We start from the raw sequence: 9,743 nt of genomic DNA on the forward strand, positions 1-9,743 counted from the left end.
ATTTTCACATCACACATAGATAAATAAATAAAATATATATATATGGATTTATTACTAAATATTTAATACTCTCTATGGAATTACATGTATATATCACTACATTTTTATATACAGACACATATAGATACATATATTATACTCAGTTCTGTGTATTTAGTTTTCAGTATGTATAAATATACATATTGATACAACTTTAACTCTAGATATTTTATTCTCTTTCTATGTAACTGTGTATTTTAACTATATGTATATATATATATTCATACTTGCAAAATATATTCTTCCTATATATTGAATCAGTAAATATATATGCATATATTTAAATAAATACATGAATATATTTATGCTAATAAATACATACTTTTAAATATAGTATTGTATGACTATATCTGCTGTAAATAAATATATAAATCTATAAAATATATACATGTAGGTAAATATATTATGTTTTTTTTTATATACTTAACTCTCTTTGCTGGACAGTTTCACAATAATTTGACAAACAAGCTAGAGTTATCCTGGGGGCACAGGGGGGTCAGTTGAGAAAATGTCTCCATGCGATGAGGCTGTATGCAAACCTGTAGGAAATTTTCTTAATTAGTCCTTTGTGGGTGGTGTCATTTCTGGGTTGGTGGTCCTGAATTATAATTAAGAAGCAGGCTGAGCAAGCCATGGAGAGCAAACCAGTAAGCAGCACCCCTCTATGGCCTCTGTATCAGCTCCTGCCTCCAGATTCCTGCTCTGATTGAGTCTCCCTCCTCATTGCTTTTAATGAACTGTGAGCTAAATAAATCCTTTCCTCCCTAAATTGCTTTTGTTTATGGTGTTTTATCACAGCAATAGTAACTCTAACTATGACAGGATCATTAGTTATTACTATGGCAGATCTGGCCTTGTTTGGGGGAGGATTGTAGAAGGACTTTGTAACTTTGAAATAGAAAAACCATTGAGTATTAAAAGTTTTTCTGTGGGAACTTGGAAGATGAAAATATAGTGATGCAGACAATCAAGGCCTGGCTTGTCCTGAACCAGAGGGAAGTCTGGGAGCCACTTAAATATTCTATAGGGGCCATTTGCTAATTTTAGTTGAGAATGTGGTTCTGGCTAGTTGGAACTTACAAGAAATGAGAAGTACTTAATTAAAACCTTCACTTTAGTGGGACAACTGGTGCTGCTCAGCTGGAGCCGAACTCCGAAGGAAGACCAACAGATCTGTACCCTTGGGATTTTCAGAGACTGAGTCACCAGCCATAGAGCATACACAGGATGGACCTAGCAGATATGCAGCATGGTCTTAATGTGAGTCCTGGACAACTGGAGCCAGACCTATCCCAAAAGGTATTGTCTGTTTATGGGATATGTCCTTCTCACTGTCTGGCCTCAGTATGGGAAGAAGCACCTAGCCTAGACAAAACATGAGGTGCCAGGGTTGGGGGATATCTAGGGGAACCCCCACCTCCTCAGAGGATAATGGGAGAGGGGATGGGGGAAGGATTGTGAGAGGGAATGACTGGGAGGGGGCAGTGAGGAGGATGTATAGTGAAAAGGAATAAATAAATAGACAGACCAGCATCTTTTAGGTAAAAATTTCTGAGAGGTGTTCCCTTAGAGTCAGTGCACAGAAACTGTGTTGCAGAGACAACCAAGGTTTTACCTCCTGGTGGCATCTGAACTTGGTAATATTTAAGAATCACCCAGGTAGTACTAGTTTGAAGACATGACAGGATCAGGAAAAGCAGCTGAGGTGTTGCACTGTGAGAGACCTCGTTAGACCATTGGAGAAGGTACAGCCTCAGCAGCAGTTAAACACCAGTACTGAAGGTCTCATGGAGAGAAGCTGAGGCTTGACACCACAAAGAGGGTTCAGGAGAGGCTACTTGTGAAAGTGCTGTCCATTTTCAGCAGAAACTTGAGCATTTTGAAATGCCCGTACCATGGCATGACCAATCAAACAGCAGGAGCTGTGGAGTAGAGGTTGCCAGCACCTGAGAGACAAGCTGTGTGTGCTATAGAGGGTGGAGCAGAGAAGCATCACAAGCCTTTTGGAGGGGGTCAGAGATCATGAGTTAATCCCAGATATTGAACATTAAGTTATTTTCACTGTTGAATTTCAGGTTTGCTTTGTTCAGATTGGAACAGGGCTCTGGTTCTTCCCTCTTGAAGTAACAAAATGCATAATTTTAATTTTTTACAGGAGCCTACAGTTGAGAAGCTGAACATTAAAAAGAGATCTTGAATATCTAAAGAGACTAGATATTTTTATTTATTTGTCTTTGATTGTTTTTGTTTGGTTGGTTTTTATTGGTTATTTTATTTACTTATATTTCAAATGTTATCCTCCTTCCAACTTTCACCTCCACAAACTTCTCTCCCCTGCTTCTATGAGGGGTCTTTCCTACCCACCTACCCACCTACCCACTCCAGCCTAACTGCCCTATCATTCCCCAATATTAGGGCATCAAGTCTCCAAAGGACCAAGGGCCACTCCTCTAGTTAGTTCATGCCAGATTAGACCATCTTTTGCTACATAAGCAGTTTAAGCCAAGTGTACTCTTTGGTTTGTTGTTTAGTCCCTGGGAATTCTGGGCGTTCAGATTGGTTGATATTGTTATTATTCTTATCGGGTTGCAAACCTCTTCAGCTTCTTTAGTCCTTCCCCTAACTCCTCATTGGGATACCCACGCTCAGCCTGATGGTTGGCATCTGTGTTGGTCAGGCTCTGGAAGAGTCTGTAGAGGACAGCCATATCAGGGTTCTGTCAGCAAGCACTTCTTGGCATCAGCAAGTGTCTGCAGATGGGATGGATCCCTAGGTGGGGCAGTCTCTGGATGATCTTTCTTTCAGTCTCTGCTCCACTCTTTTTCCCTGTATTTCTTTTAGACAGGAATTCTGGGTTAATATTTTTGAGACAGGTAAGTGGCCCCATCCTTCAACCTGGGGGCCATATCTAACCTCTGGATATGATCCCTACAGGTTCTTTCTCCCCTTTTGGGGGTATTTCATCTAATGTCAACTCTGTTGGGACCTGAGAGCCTCTTGATTTCCTGGCATCTGGAACTTTCTGTTGACTACCTCCAGTTCCCCATACCCTATAGCTACACACCACTTTTTAATTTTCTGACCCTCTGTACATCTCCTTTTTCCCCCCAGACCTGATCCTGCCCGCCTTTTCCTCTTCCTCTCTCTCCCTTCCAGATGCCTTACACCCTCTTCCTCCTATGATTATTTTGTTTCCCTTGTATGTAGGACTGAAACATCCCTTCTTTGGTCTTCTTTCTTCTTGACTTCATGTTTTATGAGTTGTAGCCTGGGTATTTCAAGCTTTTTGGCTAATATCCACTTATTAGTGAGTATATACTATATGTGCTCTTTTGTGTCTGGCTTACCTCACTCAGGATGATATTTTCTAGTTCCATCCATTTGCCTGTGAATTTCATGAGGTCATTTTCTTTAATAACTGAATAGTACTCCATTGTGTAAATGTATCACATTTTCTATATCCATTCCTCTGTTGAGGAACATTTTGGTTGTTTCCAACTCCTTGTTATTAAAAATAAGGCTGCTATGAACATAGTGAAGCATGTGTCCTTGTTATATGTTGGAGCATCTTTTGGGTATATGTCCAGGAGTGGTATAGTTGTGTTCTCATGTAGAACTATGTCCAATTTTCTTTAGAACTACCAGACTGTCTTCCAGAGTTGTTGTACCAGCTTGCCATCCCATCAGCAGTGGAGGAGTATTCCTCTTTCTACACATTCTAGCCAGCATCTGCCTTCACCTGAGCTTTTGAACTTATCCATTCTGACTGGCAAGAGATGGAATCTCAGGGTCATTTTGATTTGCATTTCCCTGATAACTAAAGATGTTGAACATTTCTTTAGATGCCTCACAGCCATTTGAAATTCCTCAGTTGAGAATTTTTCTTTAGCTCTGTACTCCATTTTAACAGGGTAGTTTGGTTCTCTGGACTCTAACTTCTTGAGTTCTTTGTATATATTGGATATTAACCCTCTTATCAGATATAGGATTGGTAAAGATCTTTTCCCATTATGTAGGTTGCCTTTTTGTCCTGTTGACAGTGTCCCTTGTCTTGCAGAAGCTTTTCAATTTTATGAGAACCCATTTGTCTATTCTTGATCTTAGAGCCTGGGCCATTGGTGTTCTGTTCAGGAAGTTCCTCACGGTGCCGATATGTTTGAGGCTTTTTCTCACTTTCTCTTCTATTAGATTCAGTGTATCTGGTTTTGTGTGGAGGTCCATGATCCACTTGGACTTGAGCTTTGTACTAGGTGATAAGAATGGATCAATTTGCACTCTTCTACATGCCAACCACCAATTGAGCCAGCACCATTTGTTTAATATGCTGCCTTTTTTCCACTGAATGGTTTTAAAATTTTTGTCAAAGATCAAGTGACCATATATATGTCTGTGGGTTTAATTTTGGGTTTTCAATTCTATTCCACCGATCTACCTGTCTGACTCTGTGCTACTACTATTTAGTTTGTTCTCACTATTCCTCTGTAGTATAGCTTGAGTTCAGGGATGGTGATTAACCCAGAAGTTCTCTTATCGTTGAGAACAGTTTCCATTATCCAGGGTATTTTGCTACTACAGATGAATTTGAGAATTGTTCTTTATACCTCTGTGAAGAAATGAGTTGGAATTTTGATGGGGATTACACTGAATCTGTAGAATGCTTTTGGTAAGATAGCTATTTTTCTTTTTCTTTTTCTTTCTTTTTTTTTTTTTTTGGCTATGTTAATCCTGTCAATCCATGAGCATAGGAAATCTTTTCATCTTCTGAGATCTTCAATTTCTTTCTTCAGAATTTGAAGTTCTAGTCATAAAGATCTTTCACTTGTTTGTTTAGACTAACACCAAGATAGTTTATATTACTTGTGACTATTGTCAAGAGGGTATAGTTTTCCCAATTTCTTTCTCAGCCAGTTTATCCTTTGGATATAGCAAGGCTACTGATTTTTTTTTTGAGTAAATTTTATATCCAACTACTTTGCTGAAGTTGTTTATCATCTGTAGGAGTTCTCTGGTGGAAATTTGGGGGTCACTTATGTATACTATCATATCATATGAAATAGTGATATCTTGACTTCTTCCTTTCCAATTTGTATCCCTTTGACCTCAATTTTTGTCCTATTGCTCTGGCTAGAACTTCAAGTACTATATTGATTAGATAGGGAGAAAGTGGGCAGCCTTGTCTGGTCCCCACTTTTAGTGCAATTGCTTCAAATTTCTCCCCATTTAGTTTGATGTTGGCTACTGGTTTGCCATTTATTATTTTTATTATGTTTAGGCATGGGACTTGAATTCCTAATATTTCCAAGACTATTAACATGAAGGGGTGTTATATTTTGTAAAAAGGTTTTTCAGCTTCTGATGAGATGATCATGTGGTTTTTTTTCCTTTGAGTTTGTTTATATAGTGGATTATGTTGATGAATTTCCATATACTGAACCATCTCTGCATCCCTGGAATGAAGCCTACTTGATCATGGTGAATGATCGTTTTGATGTGTTCTTGGATTCAATTTGCAAGAATTTATTGAGTAATTTTGCATCAATATTCATAAGTGATATTGTTCTGAAGTTCTCTTTTTTGTTGGGTCTTTGTGTGGATTTGATATCAGTGTAACTGTAGCTTCATAGAATGAATTAGGTAGTGTTCCTTCTGTTTGTATTTTGTAGAATAGTTTGAAGAGCATTGGTAGTAGGTCTTCTTTGAAGATCTGATAGAATTCTGTACTAAAACAGTCTGGTCCGGGGCTATTTTGGTTGGGAGAATTTTAATGAATACTTCTATTCCTTTAGTGGGTATAGGACTGTTTAGATGGTTTATCTGATTCTGATTTAACTTTGGTACCTGGTATCTGTTTAGAAAATCATTCATCTTATCTACTTTTTTTTTCCAGTTTTGTAATAGGATCTTATTGTTCATTGAATTTCCTCAGTTTCTGTTGTCATGTCTCCCTTTACATTTCTGATTTTGTTAATTTGGAAACTGTCACTGTCCCCTCTGGTTAGTCTGGCTAAGGGTTTATCTATCTTGTTAGTTTTCTCAAAGAACCAGCTCCTGATTTTTTTTTTTTTTGATTCTTTGATTTGCTCTCTTTATTTCTATTACGTTGATTTCAGCCCTCAGTTTTCTTTATTTCCTGCTGTCTACTCCTCTTGGGTGCACTTGCTTCTTTTTGTTCTAGATATTTTTAAATGACTGAACTATTAAAATGTTTGAATTTGTAAGGAATGTGGCACATTTATAGTTATTTATATTTTCTACTGTCGTATTAAAACCGACAGGCCATCTTGGGAGTAAATGAGAAAAGAGAGGTTGTAATTGAAAAGTGATGTTTTTTGTGTCATGTTAACAAGATATCAGGTGTACTGGTTAGATGTATGTCTACTAGAAACAAGATGGAGTCATGAGAGAAGAGGGAGCCTCAAATGAGAAAATGCGTCCATAAGATATGGCTGTAAGGCATTTTCTTAATGATCGATGAGAAAAGGACTATCCCATTGTGGATGGCACCACCTCTGGGCTGGTATTCCTGGGTTTTATGAGAAAGCAGGCTGAGTGTAAATGTAATATGTATTCACCTGGTGTAATTGTTGTCTCTGAAGCTTACTGCTGAATAAACTCACCCTTTCTAGTTCTTTCTAAACTCAGGCTGGCTGATTCAACTAAGCTCTTCTGGCTTACATTCCTCTCCATGTTGACTGCTTCAATCTGGCTTCTCTCGGCTTTGTACTGAATTGCTCTCCTTGACCAATTAATATAATTCTGGCAATTTGTTCTGTCTTTCTCCTTATCCTCTAGCCTCACCTGCCTCAGCTGTCTTGTATTGAACTGCATGAGTTTACAAATGAACTCAATTCTGTTGTATCACACTCACTGCACTGACTCCCACAATGACTGATATCTCTCCCTGCACTTCTCTTAAGTAACTTCAGTTTCCTGTACTGAGTTAGATATAGCCTATTTTTGACTCCTTCTGTCAAATTTTTCTCTGATTCATCATTTTGTCTGCCACTGAAGTATACCTTATTGTTTGGGATTAAAGGTGTGTGTCCATGGTCCAACCCGATAACAGAGACTTAGAAGTCTTTGGATATGACCAGAGAGCCATATTGCTGGATTAAAACTCCTCTACAGATAAATAAACTATGAGATGCAAACCAGTAAGCAGAACTCTTCCATGTCTGATATATCAGTTTCTGACTCAAAGTAGGTTCTTACCCTGCTTGAGTTCCTGTCCTGCTGCTTTAGATGATGAACAGTTATATAGAACTGTGAATGAAATCTTTTTCTTTGGTCATGTTGTTTCATTACAACAATAGTAACCCTAAGTAAGACACTCTCTTGGTGTATATAAATGTAATTCCAGATTCTATATGTGAGAAAATATGTGATGTTTATTTTTCTGAGGTTATGCCATTTCATTTTGTTTCACACGGTGACCTCCAGCTCTGTTTCTTGCAAATGCTATTACTTCTATTTTTCTTTACAAGTGAATACAACTATATGGTATGTTTCTACCACATTTATCCTCCTGTGTGTTGATGATGGACAACTAGACTAGTTTCATATTTCTGGTGTTGTAAACAGTGCTCCAGTAAATACAGGCATGTAGGGAACACTGTAAAGTGCTTTGGGTATATATACACCTGTGGAATCATATTGTAGGTCCAGTTTTAATGCTATTTTGACAGACTTTCATACTGATTTTCATTACTATCCTCCACTCTAGGACCAAAAGGTATATAAATGTTTTTGCCTTCTATCATAAATATAAGGCCTACTACTCTCAAATTTGAATAAGATAAAGCCTGCAAACTCATTTATCTTTTAAGCAGAGAAAGATGAAATGCTTCCTCTTCTAATCATCATATTGTTTTATAGTCCCTCATAACACGGGAGACAGATTTCAAGGATAGACCTTAATGATCCCTGATTCCTGGCATCAATGTCCTTGTAGAGTCCCTTCCCCTTGAGTAGCTGGCTTATAACCAAGAGGATAAAACAGCTCTGAAGGAGTATCACTTCAAAGATTAGCTCAGAAAAGACCATGGCTTCCCTTCTGTCAACAGACTGCAAACTTAGCTGAAACCAGCTGCTATGGTAGAGGAGCCCAGATGTCAGGGAACTGGGCATGGTTCTTGGCCAATTGCCAGTGAAGAATTAAAGCTCTAAATCCTGTCACTGACATGGAATTAAAACCTTGCCAACTACATGGTGAGCTTGGAATGGAACACTTCCCTAGGCAGGCCTTGAGAGAAGAGGACAGACTCCCTGCCAAGAACTTGCTTGTAGTTTTCTAAGAAATGATAAACCAGAGACTCCAGCCAAACATATCTTGGATTCTGACTCAGAAAGTTGGAGATAATGAACATGTGCTTTGATTTAAGCTGTTAAGCTTTGGAGTGATTTGTTCTATAGTAAGAAAGAACACAGAAATGAGACTTGCTCCTCAAAGTTTCTGTTCCAGCAGCCTCTGGAGTTTGCTTGTCTGGAGCAAGCTTAGAAACTTTCACCTACCTTCCTCTGGAATGGACCAGCTAATGTTTAATGCTTTTGACATAGATACTAAAGTGCAGTTTTCCAGGAAAAGACTACACATTTTGATAGACTTGCTCTGATTAAACATAATGTTCAATTCTTATGGTTCCCAGTAGGCCCACAGAGCACTACAGGGTGCATTGGTTGACTCAGTGGTACTGGATCACAACACTCCAGGCTGCACTGGTTGAGTTACTGACACTGGATCACAGCACTATAGGCTGCATTGGCTGACTAAGTGATACTGGATGACAGCACTACAGTCTGTACTGGTTGACTTAGTGGTAGTACTGGGTTATAGATATAAAGGCTACACAATTGAGTAATTAGTTCGTATATTGTTTTCAGTAGTATGTATCTTTTATTAAAATTTTCATACTCATTCTTACAAATTACTGTGCCGTGTGCACATAGACATTCCCATTAGCTTCCTTTCTTTGTATATGCACATTAATCTCAATTTTATTTCACAGTTTATGTGGTTTTTTATGGCAAAACAGAAACAAACATGATTGAATTACACAGGAAAAGGTCATAGATATGCCCCACAAAAGAAAAATGAAAGTCTTGTATCTCAAAATCAAATAAAAATCAATAAATGACCTTTATTCCTCTAGAAACTCTTATATGTTCCTTTTTTTGTTAAATAATCAAAGATGGGCATATCTCTAAGCATGGGCTTAATATGTTACCATGCTTCATTTTATTAAAAAAGAAGACCCTGAACTAATCAAGTTGCAAGGGGAAACAGTTACTATAGCTCAAAATTAAAGGTCTGAATCAATAGTCCACTGGCCCTTTAGCATGGTGGGAAGTCATGGCAGAACTAAATCATATATCACATTACTAGAAAATGAAAGAGACCAGGTTCCAATAATCCTATGTGACCAAAGACATCCCACAATGTCCTATCCCTTGAGGTTTTTTCTTCTTGATAATTAAACCCTTTTTTGGGACCATGAAGGGTTTGGAGTGACACTTTAAAGTTAAATGCTAGCATTTCACTTGTAACTGGTCTATCTTTCTGAAACTGACTGTAAGGACTGGTCCTTCTTTTCACACAATCATTCTATTCTATATTCTACTAAATTCTATCATATTTTATTCCATTGTCTATTTCTCACCCTCATCTATCATCTATTATCTATATGCCTATTTATTATCTATTATCT

At 37.9% G+C, this 9,743-nt stretch overlaps 1 long non-coding RNA gene across 1 annotated transcript in view; it reads left to right on the top strand.

Moving 5' to 3' along the window:
- The first annotated feature begins 666 nt into the window (after positions 1–666).
- The window catches only part of LOC110294805, a 53,784-nt gene continuing 44,707 nt past the window's right edge, over positions 667–9,743 (top strand). The window contains exon 1 of the long non-coding RNA XR_002377983.1: positions 667–778. This is a non-coding gene — a long non-coding RNA (uncharacterized LOC110294805). The remainder of the gene's footprint in view (positions 779–9,743) is intronic.

Source organism: Mus caroli, chromosome 1, assembly GCF_900094665.2.
Source record: "Mus caroli chromosome 1, CAROLI_EIJ_v1.1, whole genome shotgun sequence".
Taxonomy (NCBI): domain Eukaryota; kingdom Metazoa; phylum Chordata; class Mammalia; order Rodentia; family Muridae; genus Mus; species Mus caroli.